Source organism: Myxocyprinus asiaticus, chromosome 33 (assembly GCF_019703515.2).
Source record: "Myxocyprinus asiaticus isolate MX2 ecotype Aquarium Trade chromosome 33, UBuf_Myxa_2, whole genome shotgun sequence".
Taxonomy (NCBI): Eukaryota; Metazoa; Chordata; class Actinopteri; order Cypriniformes; family Catostomidae; genus Myxocyprinus; species Myxocyprinus asiaticus.
The window spans coordinates 27,842,849-27,859,236 of record NC_059376.1 but is presented as its reverse complement, the minus strand read 5'-3'; the positions used below and the strand labels follow the sequence as shown (position 1 = coordinate 27,859,236).

Below are 16,388 nucleotides of genomic sequence, written 5' to 3'. Positions count from 1 at the left end.
CAGTCACCATTCACTTTCATCACATCTTTTTTCCACACAATAAAATTGAATGGTAACTAAGGTAAAAAATAATATCATTTTGTGTTTTACAATGGAAGGAAAGCCATACGAGTTTGAATGACATATGAGGGTGGGTAAATCATGACAGAATTTTCATTTTTGGGGGTGAACTATTCCTTTAAAAAATAATTTTGTTAGTTTAGTTTAATTCTTACATCATAGCTATATTTGACTTTAATAAAACCAGGTAATTATGGGTACCCGTTTTTTTTTTTTTTTTTTTTTTTTTTTTTTTGTTCCAGTCACTTGCTGTAGTAAAAACAAAGGTATCTATGAAAAAGTATGAACACTTTTATGTCTAAATTGAGTGTGAGCACAGGAAATTTGTCTCTGGGATACTAGTAAAACTAGCTAACGCTGTGAATGTGTGTTTTTATAAGACGTACATTTACTCACCAATATTTCTCTGAAATAGTCTTGTCAAACATGCACAACTCAATCTTCACAAAAAGAAAACAACTCACCAATCAAACATAGCTCTCTCTAGATGGTAAATTTGTTTATCAGCACATATACTGAGACACACAGATCTAAACCCCTGCACCCTGCTGTTAATCACCCATCTGTGGGAACACGGACTGGGCCAGTAAGCATACTCGCTGTAGCAGGCAGCTGTGTTCAGGTGGTTAATGTGTGCTGAACATGGCTGTTCACGGCAGGGGCCAGTCAGGGGGGTGTCCAAATTATGAAAAATGCAACCTCAGGGCTGACATCTTAATTACTGCACAGATATAGAAGAAATACACACTCAGTAGCCCATACACACATAAATGCTAAACAGTGGGTAGCATTACTGCTTAAGATGCAGTTTTGTGAGATATTCAAAATGTTCAAGATGTGTGTTCGCCCTCATCAATTATTTGCACAACAAAATACAAGCTCCAAAATATCAATCAGGGTGTGCTAGTATACTAATACAAAGGGCTGCCATTCATGCATCAGTGACAGCTGGTGCAGATTCTTACAAAACCTTGGGATGCTCTGGTCACTCAGTACGAGGTCAACCTCACTATGGATAATTGTAAGCTGAATGTAACTTGAAATCGAGAGCTGTTGCCTAACTCGCTCTGGAAAGGAAGCCTGCACCCAGAGGCCTCCATTCCATATGGAGAGGCTCTATCTGAAGCTCATGTTTGAGGTGCCCCATTCTGACATCACTGCTGTGGAACTCGCTAATGAGAGCAAATCTGAGCCCTTTTCAAAAGTATGACTCTGGCACTGAGGAAGAGAACTGGCCTAGTGTAAGAGTAGTTAGGGTTTTTGTTGCCACCCCTAAATTTGCAGTCAAATTTGCACTTATTCAGAAGGGCTTGTTACTGCTGTGTCAGGGAGGGGTGGCAATGGGATATGCTACAGGTTGTTACACTTTCTCAATTTATGCAGACCTCTGCTGTTAGAATTTGTTCATCAGCTCCAGGAAAAACATTGGTGATCCAACCTGCTAGCCAGAGAGCTCTGGGTGTGTCCAACTGACCTGGAACATGTAAATGTCTCTGTGGCGGCTTTATAGTTCTGATTCATGGTAAACCATTTGAAGACATTGAAGTGCCCCATGAGACGTATATTTGGTGGTACAAGATTGGGGTCAGTAACATCTGCAGGCATGTACCCAATGGGTTCGGAGTTTAAAATCCCCTCGACTTCAATAAGGACTGTACTCAACCTTTTAAAATAATGGCATACAGGGCAACCTTAATAGGTCTAATTTCTCATTTCCGAGATACCCCAAAGTGAGTAGACTACTACTGGGAGGGTTGAATTTGATTGCTGCCATGTTTTACTCGATTTTAATTAATGAATAGCCCATTCCAGTGGGGAGACAATCTATACAAGTTTGTGTTTCTACGAAATCCATCACATCACCTAGCAGACTTGCCTTTGGAAATGTCCCCATATTGTGTGAAAAACGTGCTATTCACGCATGCAAAATGTATATAATCAATGCAACTTCGATTGGAGTCACCTGTAAAAGGAATATTCCTGGTTTAATGCAAGATAAGCTCAGTCGACAGCATTTGTGATGTAATATTGATTACCACAAAAATAAATTTTGACATGCCCATCATAAACATTTTTTTTAAAAATATGACAAATCTGGGTTCCAGTGAGGCACTTACAATGGAAGTGGAAGGGGCCAATGAGTAAAGTTAAAATACTGTTTCAAAAGTATAGCCACAAGACGTAAACAATATGTGTGATAACAAGATTTTAGTGTGATTTTTTTTTCTGTGTAATGTAAAGCCTATAGCCAATTTTACAACTTTGTTGTCATGACAATGTAACGGTGTAAACCCTAAACACCCACAAAGTGTAAATGTAAACAACTTTACAGCTCAAATAACAAACAGGTTTTAACAGAAGAATTAATCTAAGTGCTTTTATAAAATGATAAGCTTCACATTTCTGCTTTTAAGCCCTCTAAAAATTAGCCCCATTCACTTCCAAGTGCTTGTAACCTCAATATGTTTTTTTTTTTTTTTTTTTTTTTTTTTAAGGATGAACGAGTCGAAATTATTTGTTGTGGTAGCCTAATCAATATTATGCCACAAATGCTGTCGATTGAGCTTAACTTGTATTGAACCCAGAATATTTCTTTTAAGTTTTTAGCGCCTTTAACCGCAAACAATGTATCCTAGAACTGAGCCGTTGAAACAAAAAAAATCCAGTCGCATTCAGGGTATAGTCAGATCAGAAATATTGAAATAGACGTGATGAAGGTACAGTCACTTTCCAAATCAGTGAAAGCCTCCAGTGCTCCACCTGCCGCACCCTCTCGACAGCGCATCGGTGGTCCGGGGGCCGCCCCTCCGTATTAAAGACCCAGCACGTCTATTTACACCCGATCTCGCAGTCCTCATATCCGCCTATGGCTTCATACGCTGTTTAACCCCTATGTACAGCTCGTCTATAATCACAGCTCATGGGGGCAGAATACTGAGAATAAATACTGAAGATAATCAAAAAGGAAACTGCATTATTTATCTTTTTGAGTTTCACGAGTAGGCTACAACAGACTGAAGAAGATGGGGTGCTGCACGGGGAGGTGTTTGTTGATATTATTCTGTTCAGCTGGTAAGACTTTGCGTTTCAGAATTATATTTTTGTAGTTTGTGTTCTAATCTGTCTGATAAATGAAAACGCTGTTGATTAAATTGGCTGTTTTTGTGTTAACTTCGAGTAGAGTTTAAACATCTCATGTTTTTAAAGTGCGTTAGTTTTGTGGAGGTTTAGGCTGCAGTCTCTCAGGTCATTGTTTGAAAGGACTTAAATTGTGTGCCTGTGGTTCTGAATAGAACATAGATAACCATATAGGCTTTCCATAAGATAAAACTCAGATTTGTACAGACATATCAATGTGTGCCAGAGTATTGGACACTTTTCTGTATACGTTGGCCGACTTTGTTATCGTCGTCAAAATATGGTTCCCTTACGACTCAGTACACTTGACATTGCGTAGTTACGCATATGGGGAGTGCCTTCATACATGACCTATTTGAAACCTCTCTACAATAACGCCAATATTCTAATATTGGCTATGGTGTTTGACCCCCACCTGTTTTGGCGCAAAACTGACCGCTATAAAAACAGGTGCACAGATATCATTTCCTTAGAATTTCTTCCTTCAAGACAGTGATCATCTCTTGTCTCGAAGCCCTCTACCCTTCACCATCAATACACACAAGTCAGCGGACGGAATCTTCTTCTCCGGCGAACATCTCTCCGCCTCGCCGCTTGACTCTTCGCTGGTGAACGGGCCTCAGCATCCTGATTCTCCGCAGTGCGTCGGCAGGTGTAAAGTATCCTTTTAAAAGCAATTGTAATTTGTGTGATATAAATATAAATTATATAAATATAAATATATATGACAGGGAGATGCTTCGTGTAGCATATCAACCGCCTAGAGCTATCGGCTGTAATTCTAGCCTTAAAGGCTTAAAGTCGGAAATAGCGAACTGTCATGTCCTGGTTCGCTCAGACAACATGACAGTTGTGGCATATATAAACAGCCAAGGTGGAATTAAATCAGAATCAGAATGAGCTTTATTGCCAAGTATGCTTACACATACAAGGAATTTGTCTTGGTGACAGGAGCTTCCAGTGTACAACAATACAAAAACAATACAAAACAGCAGCAAGACAGATAATAATAAAAAATAGAAAATAGATATACACATACGTACCTACACACACAGACACATACATACATACATACACACATACACATACGTAGTGCAATCTAATACAAATCTGTTATCTGTTATGTACAGTGCAAATACAAATCTGTTATGTACAGTGCAAATGTTTTTTGTTTGTTTGTTTTTTCAAAAGAATGAAATGGCAGAAGAGGTTGGATGTGTTGGATAAATATAAGAAAGACTAAACTGTGTATTGCACATAGTTATTGCTCAGTGGGGAAATTTAACTGTTCATGAGATGGATAGCCTGAGGGAAAAAACTGTTCCTGTGCCTGACGGTTCTGGTGCTCAGAGCTCTGGTATTCACCACCACTGTTGGGAGTGACGCATCACCTCCTCCTATGGAGCGTGCATCATCTCCTCTCCCTGAGATCGACATATGTCCCAGGCTGCCTGAATTACGGCGCGGACCTACTGTCACGCCAAGGGGTGATACCGGGCGAATTTCATCCTCAAACTGTGTTGAGGATTTGTGAAATATTCGGCAAAGCAGAAATCGATCAGTTTGCCTCAGTGGAGAATACCCATGTTGGGAACGGACGCAATGGCACACAAATTGCCGGCGAAATGCAAATATGCGTTTCCTCCGGTATGCCTGATCCACTCTATCATATGCAAAGTCCGAGAGGACAAGGAAACGGTTCTATTAGTTGCACCGAAATGGCCCAACCAGCCATGGTTTCCAGAAATGATGGAGATGCTGTACAGCTCACCATGGGAAATACCACTGAGGAGGGATCTCCTGTCTCAGGCGCAAGGCACAATCTGGCATCCCCAGCCCCAGCTGTGGAATCTGCATGTGTGGCCCCTGAACGAGGCGCACTACACGTGCCAGAACTGATGCGTTCAGTCATGAACGGCATTTTACAAACCAGAGCACCGTCCAAAAGACGCCTCTACACACTAAAATGGAAGGTGTTCACTGATTGGTGTCTCTCACATAGCAAGGACCCAGTAAACTGCCCCATATATGAAATTCTAATATTTCTTCAAGAGCGATTAGACACAGGACGCAGTATGTGGCAACTATATCTGCGTATCATGCACATGAAACCGGCGCCTCTATAGGCAAGCATGATTTAATCATAAAGTTCCTTAAAGGAGCAAGACGATTAAACCCACCTCGGCAAGCTACAGTCCCGAATTGGGACTTAACTTTAGTCCTAAAAGCTCTCGCAGGGCCCCCCTTCGAGCCTTTGGACTCTGTTGATTTGCGCATGCTCTCCATTAAGACCGCACTACTGCTGGCTCTGGCCTCAGTAAAACGGGTATGTGACCTGCATACACAATTAGTCAACAATTAATGTCTGGAGTTTGGCCCCTTTCAAGAGCCACTGTCAAACCCAGGAAAGGCTATGTACCCAACATCCTGACCACACCCTTCAAAGCGCAGGTGGTTCACATTCAGGCCTTCTTCCCTCCTCCATTTAATTCGGATGAGGAACAATCTTTGCATTTGTTATGCCCTTTGCGGGCGCTACAAGCATACGTTGAGTGTACTTGCCAGTTCAGACTTTCTGATCAGCACTTTATATGCTATGGAGGACGCACAAAAGGCATGTCCGTCTCCAAGCAAAGACTTTCTCACTGGATTGTCGATGCAATTACCCTGGCTTATGAGTCGCAGGGTCAGACTTGCCCAATTAGTGTTAAAGCACACTCAATTAGAGGCATGGACGAATGGTGTGTCCTTACAAGACATATGTTTTGCAGCAGGATGGTCCTCTCAAAACACATTTGCAAGGTTTTACAACCTAGAGGTAACGTCTCTTTCTTCACAAGTCCTCTCTGTTTAGAGCACTTGGTATCCATTGGCCATATATACTTATGCCCTTCCCCTTAAGTACGGGCTCCCCATCATTTACACAACCGCCTGCATTCATGCCATTATAATTACCATAAAGTCACAAGCACTTCATTATAAATAAACTCCCTTCCCGTCTGGGTTCATAAGGAGTTAATTCATACTATATGACTATAGTTCATATATTCATTATGAGTGCTCTCCTCCTGGCCATCACGAGGATCACTCACTGCGGCATGCTCATGTCGGTCACCGTCCCATAAGATTGCGCCGCCATGTTTCCTCTCTTGGAAGTTATGTTGTGTAGTGCAGCATGATGGGATTCTGTTCCCCATATGCGTAACTATGCAATGTCAAGTGTACTGAGTTGTAAGGGAACGTCTCGGTTACTTATGTAACCTCGGTTCCCTGAGACGAAGGGAACGAGACATGCGAATGCTAGCCGCGCTACAAGACTCAGAATTCTTGAGGCACGAGCGATGCGCTCCTTGTTCTCAGTCAGAAATTGAGGAAATGGTGTCTGTGCACCTGTTTTTATAGCGAACAGGTGGGGCTCAAACACCATAGCCAATATTAGAATATTGGCATTATTGTAGAGAGGTTTCAAATAGCTCGTGTATGAAGGCACTCCCCATATGTGTAACTACGCAATGTCTCGTTCCCTTCGTCTCAGGGAATCGAGGTTAGGTACGTAACCGAGACGTTCTCACATAGGTTACTCTAACTTTATAGAGTTATAGTAGCCTAGTAATATAGATAGCAATTATTATAAAATGCCATACGCAAAATTATGTTCACCCAGATCGGAATACATAAATTTACATTTTATAGGATGTAAAAGTTCGCAGTTTTCGGGATTGAAAACTGTGAACTTTTACATTCTCTGCGTACAAAACGTGAACAGCTATATTGACAGTATACTGTCACAGAACTAACTGAACTGAAGCAGCATTGATTCTTCTTAATTAAACTTATTCACAAGGCTTTATTAAAAAGACACCTTTTGTATATTAGAGATTGATGGTACACTCAAAAAATCATTTTAAGATTTACACATCTTTAATAAAAATAAAGCAAAATAAATAGATTTAGTTGTATTAATTTAATTTAGTTAAACATTACACAGTTACATTTGATGGAATTTTGTTATTAAATTGAAATGAATAAATCTTAAAAATAGGCTAAAATATTTTTTGAGTAAAACGTTTTTTGAGATGCCAATCAACTCTGCATTATACTGAGAAAGTGTTGTGTATGTACAGTATGTGTTTACTGAATTGGTTCTTATCTTTATCACTCATCATTGACTGACCTGGTCTTCCAGTAGATGATTTTCACCTCTCACATTAAGTGTCAGTAATTGGATTCTAATTGTTGTGTTATCTCAGTTCAGTGTTGCACTGGTAGTCCCTCTTGTTTCTGCGCTGAACACAAACAGATGCAGTGACCTATGCCTGTTGTTATTCTCCTTAACCTTTACATGGCTTTTAACTTTGGTTTAACCTTTGCTTTTCTGCCTTTCTTAACCTTAGCTTTTTTTCTTTTGCTTGTGTAAGACAGAAAGAGAGTGACTGAAAATGATTAATCAGTTCAGTCTTTTTGGTCATTCTATTTTGTCAGTCTATTTTGACCCTTGACCCCCATTTTGACCCTGGTTTGACTGTTCACCTGAATGTTAGTCCTTTTTCTTATTGATCTGTTATGATATAATTTTTTAACTTCATAATCTTAGTGGATTACAGTAACCCTTTTAAAAAATACTGTTGGCTTATACACAAATGATGAAGATTCAGTCAGACAGGGCAGAACAGAGGCATTCAGTTGTTAGTCTTTACAGTTGTGTATGTTTGATCTCAGGCTGGCTCAAAGAAGAAAATATGGTTTATCCAATTTAGCTCAGTTTCATGCCAGTGAATAGAAAAAGAGAAGAGAGATAGTCCACGGCAATAACACCATGTCCGAGTCTTGGATTAACATTATTCTTTCATGTAGCCTATATCAACAGGTTCTGCCACTGTTGTTGTGTAAATATGGTTTCAAACATATTTTAAATACTTCAAAAGAGCTAAACACTATTCTCATTTATGGATTTACCAGCACTGAAATTTTTACTGAGGCCGTGAAAGTGGATTTTAATGCTGATGTCTCAGATATATTGCAGTGTTTTATCTGTATCTGTAAAGCATGTCCCAGTTTAATGTTTTATTATTTGGCTCATAATAGTAGACACACCTCATGCAGAAAGAAAGAGCAAGGGGACTGTGGTGAAGACATACAGTTGAAGTCAGAAGTTTAAATACACCTTAGCCAAATACATTTAAACTCAGTTTTTCACAATTCCTGACATTCCCTGTTTTAGGTCAGTTAGGATCACTACTTTAAGATTGTGAAATGTTGGGGCCAGGGTAGCTCAGTGGTAAAATACACTGGCTACCACCCCTGGAATTCACTTGTTCGCTAGTTCAAATCCCAGGGTGTGCTGAGTGACTCCAGCCAGGTCTTCTAAGCAACCAAATTGGCCTGGTTGCTAGGGAGGGTAGAGTCACATGGGGTAACCTCCTCGTGGTCACTATAATGTGGTTCATTCTCGGTGGGGTGCATGGTGAGTTGGGCGTGGTTGCATGAGGACTCAAAAAGCACATTAGGAATTGGGCATTCCAAATTGGGAGAAAAAGGGGGAAAAATAAAAAAAAAAGAAGAAGAAAAAAAAGAATGTGAAATGTCAGAATAATAGTAGAGAGAATTATTTATTTCTGCTTTTATTTCTTTCATCACATTCCCAGTGGGTCAGAAGTTTACATACACATTGTTAGTATTTGGTAGCATTGCCTTTAAATTGTTTAACTTGCCTTTCACAAGCTTCTCACAATAAGTTGCTGGAATTTTGGCTCATTCCTCCAGACATAACTGGTGTAACTGAGTCAGGTTTGTAGACCTTCTTGTCCGCACATGCTTTTTCAGTTCTGCGGCTTTGTGGTGGCCACTCCAAGATCTTGAATTTGTTGTCCTTAAGCCATTTTGCCACAACTTTGGAGGTATGCTTGGGGTAATTGTCCATTTGGAAGACCCATTTGTGACCGAGCTTTAACTTCCTGGCTGATGTCTTGAGGTGTTGCTTCAGTATATCCACATCATTTTCCTTCCTCATGATGCCATTTATTTTGTGAAGTGCACCAGTCCCTCCTGCAGCAAAGCACCCCCACAACATGATGCTGCCACCCCCATGCTTCACGGTTGGGATAATAATGGTCATTATGGCCAAACAGTTAAATTTTTGTTTTATCAGACCAGAGTACATTTCTCCAAAAAGTAAGATCTGTGTCCACATTACATTTACATTTATTCATTTGGCAGATGCTTTTATCCAAAGCGACTTACAAAAGAGGAAAACAAAAGCGAATCATCTTAAGGAGACAGTGGTATGAAAATTGCCATACTACAAAGTTCATCTCTAGGAGACAGAATGTGTCTCCTTCCTAAGTGGTGTGATGGCTGCGTGGTCCCATGGTGTTTATACTTGCGTACTATTGTTTGTACAGATGAACTTGGTACCTTCAGGCATTTGGAAATTTCTCCCAAGGATGAACCAGGTCTTGGCTGATTTCTTTTGATTTTCCCATGATGTCAAGCAAAGAGGCACTGATTTTGAAGGTAGGCCTTAAAATACATCCACAGGTACACCTCCAAGTCAATACACCTCCTATGAGAAGCTAATTGGCTAATTGTCTAAAGGCTTGACATCATTTTCTGGAATTTTCCAAGCTGCTTAAAGGTACAGTTAACTTAGTGTATGTAAACTTCTGACCCACTGGAATTGTGATATAGTCAATTTAAAGTTAAACAATCTGTCTGTAAACAATTGTTGGAAAAATTACTCGTGTCATGCACAAAGTAGATGTCCTAAACGACTTGCCAAAACTATAATTTGCTAACATGAAATCTATGGAGTCGTTAAAAAATTAGTTTTAATGACTTCAGCCTAAGTGTATGTAAACTTCTGACTTCAACTGTATGAATTTGAGGTCGAACCTCTAGGAACAGCTGGGACAAAGCAGTAGTACTGGCACACACAGAGAGAAAGGGGGTGGATTGTATGGGGGATGGGTGGTGGAGAGGGTTTATGACTGCTGCAGTGAAGCTTTATGAGAGGAGCTGCATCCCCCACACACAGCAAAGCTGGTACTTTTGTTGTGTCAACAATGTGCTGAGATCTTGTTCATCTCTTCCCCTCTCTCACCCTCTCTCCCTCTTTATATCACTGTTGTGGAGAGACAGGTGTTTGATTTTCTAGGTTACCAGTGGGCACCCATCCTTGTCAACTTCCTGCACATCCTTGTGGTGAAATTGGGCTTGTTTGGGACAGTCCAGTACAGGCCTAGTTTTGGTGTGTATATACCTCAATTTTTTTTATCTTTTGAACCCAACAAGTATGAAAAGCAGTGTTAATGTGGCATCACTGTGGTTGGCTAGTTTTATTAATAATAAGATAATTGTGTTAAAACAACAATTAGGACATGTTGCATTCTATAATTATAATAAAGGCTATGCAGATTTTATTTGTTTAATTTTTTTTGCTTCTGAGGGGCTGTTCACACTGAATGCGTTTATTTATTTATCTGTTCAAATAGTGTTTGAATGCAAACATGTGCTGGACATGAAAAATCAATGAAAAGTAAATAACGAACCATAGTGTGGAAATTCAAAGTTTACATGTATTATTTTGTTGTTTTGTTATAGGGCAGTGATTATCTGTCAATGGGACTTCCCTCTCACTGGTTATGGTTGAAGGACAGTGGTCCAGGCTGTGCAAACAGAAACATCCCAACCACTATGTGGCAGCATCTGGAAAGTCTTCCTCTGTTCTCAGAGTTGGGCTGCACGCTTGAGTATCAATACATCGAGGTTGTGCACAGCGCCCTGCAGCTTTTCCTTTCTGTAAAACCCTAAAACACTACTCCATTAATTCAAGTGAAGAAAAATGTGCTACTCCATACAGCATTCTAGGGCATTGTGTGCTTTCATCTTTGTGGTAACAGTTTGGGGAGAGCCCTTTTTCTATTCCAGCATGACAATGTCCCTGTGCACAACGCGAGTTCCATTAAGAAATGGTCTGGTGCAGAAGAACTTGAGTGGCCTGCACAAAGCCCAGACCTGAACCCCATTAAACATCTCTGGGGTGAATTGGAGCACCAGCTGTGAGCCAGGCCTCATTGCCCAACATCAGTGCCTGACCTCACTGATGTTCTTGTGTCTGAATGGGAGCCAGTCCCTGCAGCCATGTTACTACATATTGTATAGTGGACTCAATTCAGTCCCTGCGTGCTGTCTTACTGACAGGCGGCTGTTTTCATATGTTCACACGCTTATTTGAGTGCGTACCTGGTTACCCCTTTTACACCAAAATGGACAATTAATCAAATTAAAATGTTAAATGTCCTAGAGTAATTATTAAACCACAAATGGATATGATTTAATTAAATAAACATACAGTCTGCATGTACTGCGTGCTGCAAAGGGAATATGTGAAGCTGCTCATATGCTGAAAACAATAAATTTGCATTGCATGCTGCGCTTGTTGTAGTATATGACAGACAGCGCTCATTCACTGTGACACACACAGCGCCTGCAGACTATATATTTATATAATTAAATTGCATCATTTTGCACTTTACTAATCACACTGGGCGATATAACCAACTGTGTGAAGCTACCATCAAAAACGCACACAAACTGAAAAGCCATCACATCAAAATAAAAGCTTGATGAGTGAGATTTAAGGAATTGCGACAGAAATGCGTTACTACTGTATAGTAAAATGTATTTAATTATTATTGTTATTGTTATTACTATTATTATAAACCAATATCACACAAGCAAATGATCTGTTAAACTGAATAAATATTTTCATCTATGTTTTAATTTATAATGTGATGCTCTGTTGTGCAGCACTTCATTTGAGAAACAATGAGACCAAAGTTGTGTTTAAGATTATGCTATGAGGATCTGATTTGCTGGAGTGCTTCATTTGATAAAAAAAAAAAAAAGAAAGAAAGAAATGCAATGGTAAAGTTGAAAAGTATTGTTGAAATTGTTGAAAAGTAATTCTTTTATTTTCATTTAATTTAAGTTTTCTGGATTTATTTGATTAGACAATTTTATTGATGTAATTTAATTAAACTTTAAAACATGTAATTCAGAAAAAACTAAAACACAGAATATGTGGAAAAATAAATCAGAATTTACCATGATAAAGTAAAGAGAGCACCCTTATGTAGAATTATGTAGCTTTTTTTTATTTTTTATTAATAATATACAATAAGTCAAAAGTATGATCGATTTCTGTGGCTGTTAAACTTTTAAATAGAACAAAGTTACTTAGTCCACATTTAATAGTCGTGTAAGCATTAAAGTGGTCACTGTGGCAGTGACAACCACATCAAGTTTTTTAATGGTGAATGTTATTTAGATGTTGCTTCATAGTGATGCTGTAATTTTGTGTTTTCCCCTCCCCTGCATGCTCTGTTGCTTTTCAGTGAATTTGAGTGTCAGCTTAATTCATCTTCCTCCCAGGAACTGCTTAAAAGCCCCTCTTACTTCTTCCTCTGAAATGCACACAAACACACACAATGTGTTTCTTGCAACCTGACAAAAGAGTCAAATAGGAGTACATACATGCTTTACATTTCTGTTTCTAATTTTCTACCTGTATTGTGTTATTTTTCAGATTTTTATAAGTAACCGGTGTCTAGAGCTCATCGACATTTCAAGAAAGAGAAGGAACATTGAAAGGGAAAAAGATAACAGTATAGACATCACCAGTTCTCGGTATGAGTGCAAGCAAAGGAACCCAGATCTGATGGCTTCCAAATTATTCATCTTTGTGATTATGATATATAAATTAACATAACAAAACACCCGATCACAATTAAGAAAACACCGGTACTTATAAACAATTATAGTTCTGTTAGAACAGAATTCATGTTTTAATAAAAGTTAAGGGGGCATTGAACATGTACAAGTTTGATTTTCTGCAGACTGACAATTATATTACAAGAATTTACAGAGACTAACAGAGCCTACCCCTCAACCATTCCATACTGTTTTGTGATTTTTTTTTTCCAGTGGTTTATATTTTTACAATTCAAAAGGGTATACATTTTACATATTTAAATGAGATGAGTTTGAATGTATTGTAGAGATTACTTTCTGTGTGCTTAATGTTTTGATGGTTGTTAAATAGGGGCAAGTGACATGTTACATGTACTTGTGTAGAGTACAGAGCAAATGCTGCTTAAAGGGATAGTTCACCCAAAAAAGAAAATTCTCATCATTTACTCCCCTTCATGCCATCCCAGATGTGAATGACTTTCTTTCTTCTGGTGAACACAAACGAAGATTTTTAGAAGAATATCTCAGCTCTGTAGGTCCTCATAAGGCAATTTAATATTTAAGTCCTTTTTTACTATAAATCTCTACTTTCACTTTCACATTCTTTCACATTTTTAAAGTGAATGTGGAGATTTATGGTAAAAAAAACACAAATTAAAAAAAAACTTAAATATTGACCTGTTTCTCACCCACACTTCGCTTCTGAAGATATGGATTAAACCACTGGAGTCGTATGGATTAGTTTTATGCTGACTTTATGTAGTTTTTGGAGCTTCAAAGGTCTGGTCACCATTCACTTGCATTGTGAGGACCAACTGAGCTGAAATATTCTTCTAAAAAAAATTTTTTTTAAATGTTTGTGTTCTGCTGAAAAAAGAAAGTCATACACATCTGGAATGGCATGAGGGTGAATAAATAATGAGAGCATTTTTATTTTTGGGTGAATATCCCTTTAATGTTTAATAATCAACATCTCTCTTTTTTCACAGCGACAGTACCAGTAATACACAGAGACATATTTGCGCTAATGTGTATGAGAGTGCTGAGAGTGAAAGTGTCCTGATGGCCCGAAAAAAACATGTTGAAAACACATGTACAGTGCATCAAACATCAGTTTGTAAGTGTAAATATTACAGCATTTACTGATAACTGAATTTCAGCGTAGTGAGTCATATCGTTTTTTCTCTTACTTCTTAAATTCCAATTTTAGTTGAAGATATCCCAAATAATTATTTGATGAAAAACACCATAAGGTCTCGGTGTTGTTTTATGGAATGTTGAAACGTAATGGAGGAAATTCCCCAATTCTCGCATTGCAGTGATACCTAGTGGTTACAAATAGATAGTACATCATAACTATGTACTGAAAGGATTTATGCTCTTGATAAATATGTATTCCCGGAACATTGTAGGGTATAGGCTATAGCTGACTGACAAGGACTGTGTATGGTAAATGTGGTTCTGGGGCACAATCTTTTATTATTATGAACATAGTCTGTTCATAGGCTCTTAAACATATATACCATCCAAATCCAACATGTTCCAACCTCCCTGTCCCTTCCACCCTGTAAACTTATAATTAAACCAACATGAATTCATGAAAAGGAACTCATTAAGTATAACCCTCTTAGTTTATTATCTTACACCCTTTCTATTGTCTATCTGAATTGACTGCTTTGTTGAAACAGAGTTGCTCCCTGCATGGTTCCAGTCCTCTAGATCTGTGGTTCTCAATCCGGTCCTGTAGGTCCCCCAACACTGCACATTTTGTATGTCGCCCTTTTCTGAGACACCCAGTTTAAGTCTTGGAGTCTCCACTAACGAGCTGATGTGTTGAATTAGGTGTGTTTGATTAAGGAGACATCCAAAATGTGTAGAGTTGGGGGACCTCCAGGACAGGTTTGAGCACTGTGAATCTAGGTAGTTCCCCACTGTAAAATTATGAAACAGGGAGTCCCCTGTCCCACTAATATCAATCTAAATATCAATTGCGTACACTAAATCACCTTCACCAGCATGAGGTTTGAGTCACAGAGTGACAAAAGACATTCTTTTAACACTGAAAATGTAAATGTTAAATGTAAGTAGTGGCATGGCAGGACATTTCCAGCTGCCAATGTAAAAGGACTATGGCTCATAAATGGACAGTGCTTTGAGAAAAAGACGGTCATAAGTTGGGTCAACAAGCCTGTCAACAACTTCTGCTATGACATACTTGGCAATTTAGTACGGAATGATGGATACCTCAAAAGAAACCAGTCTGTTTAATTTTTACAATAGCTGGTAGAGCAAAAGAATGGTGAAAACCCTGGACTATTTTCACAATTAAAAGGAGAGTTCACCCAAAAATGAAAATTCTGTTATCATATACACACCCTCATGCCATTCCAGATCTGTATGACTTTTTTTTTCTTCTGCTGAACACAAACAAATATGTTTAGAAGAATATTTCTGGTATGCTCTGTCAGTCCTCACAATGCAAGTGAAAAAAACTCCAAAAGCACATAAAGGCAGCATAAACATAATCCATAAGACTCCAGTGGTTAAATCTATATCTTCAGAAGTGATATGATAGTTGTGGGAGAAACAGATCCATATTTAAGTACTTTTGTTGTTTTTTTACTATAAATTCTCCTCCCTGCCCAATAGGTGGCGATATGTATGAAGAATGTGAATCGCCAAAAACAAAAGAAGAAAAATGTGAATGTGGAGATTGATAGAAAAAAGGGACTTAAATATTTATCTGTTTCTCACCCACACGTATCGTATTACTTCTGAAGTTGTGTATTGAACCACTTGAGTTGTATGGATTTGTTTTATGCTGCCTTAATGTGATTTTGGAGCTTCAATATTTTGGTACCCATTCACTTGCATTGTATGGGCCTACAGAGCTGAAATATTCTTCTAAAAAAATCTTAATTTGTGTGCAGAAGAAAGTAAGTCAGACACATCTGGGATGGCATGAGGGTGAGTAAATGATGAGAGAATTTTCATTTTTGATTAAACTATCCCTTTCAAATTTTGGTCCCGAGTATTTGCGGGATGATTTATGACCTGGATGAAAATTCATGAGAGGTGACAAAGGTGAGGAAGTCATAGCAGGTGTTTCAGATGTATATTTTCAGTTGATTTGTTTGTTGTATTTAAAGCTTTTATTAAGTGTTTACGCTTACAGTAACCTTTCAGATGATTTTAATAAGGAAAATGTTGAAAACGTTACCAAACAAATTTGGACATTTAAGTTTCAGAAAGGATGACTTTAACTGAAAGGTGAGTAGTTTGCGTTCCTGTATGACAGTTTATTTATTTATTTATTTATTTTCTAAAATTAAAAGAACCACTTCATTTTTTGGCAACAAGTTTCTCTGACAGCTGCACACTTTATAATCGCAAACCAGGAAGTGAAGTGAATGTTAAAAACGCCATCTGATGTAACATTT

The 16,388-nt window shown here is 38.5% G+C and overlaps 1 long non-coding RNA gene across 1 annotated transcript; it reads left to right on the top strand.

Moving 5' to 3' along the window:
* Positions 1 to 2,905: 2,905 nt before the first annotated feature.
* On the top strand, positions 2,906 to 14,061 carry LOC127424186 (uncharacterized). The gene is made up of 4 exons (XR_007894424.1): positions 2,906 to 3,132; positions 10,336 to 10,444; positions 10,798 to 12,885; positions 13,938 to 14,061. It is a non-coding gene; the product is annotated as an uncharacterized LOC127424186 (long non-coding RNA).
* The last annotated feature ends 2,327 nt before the right edge of the window (positions 14,062 to 16,388 follow it).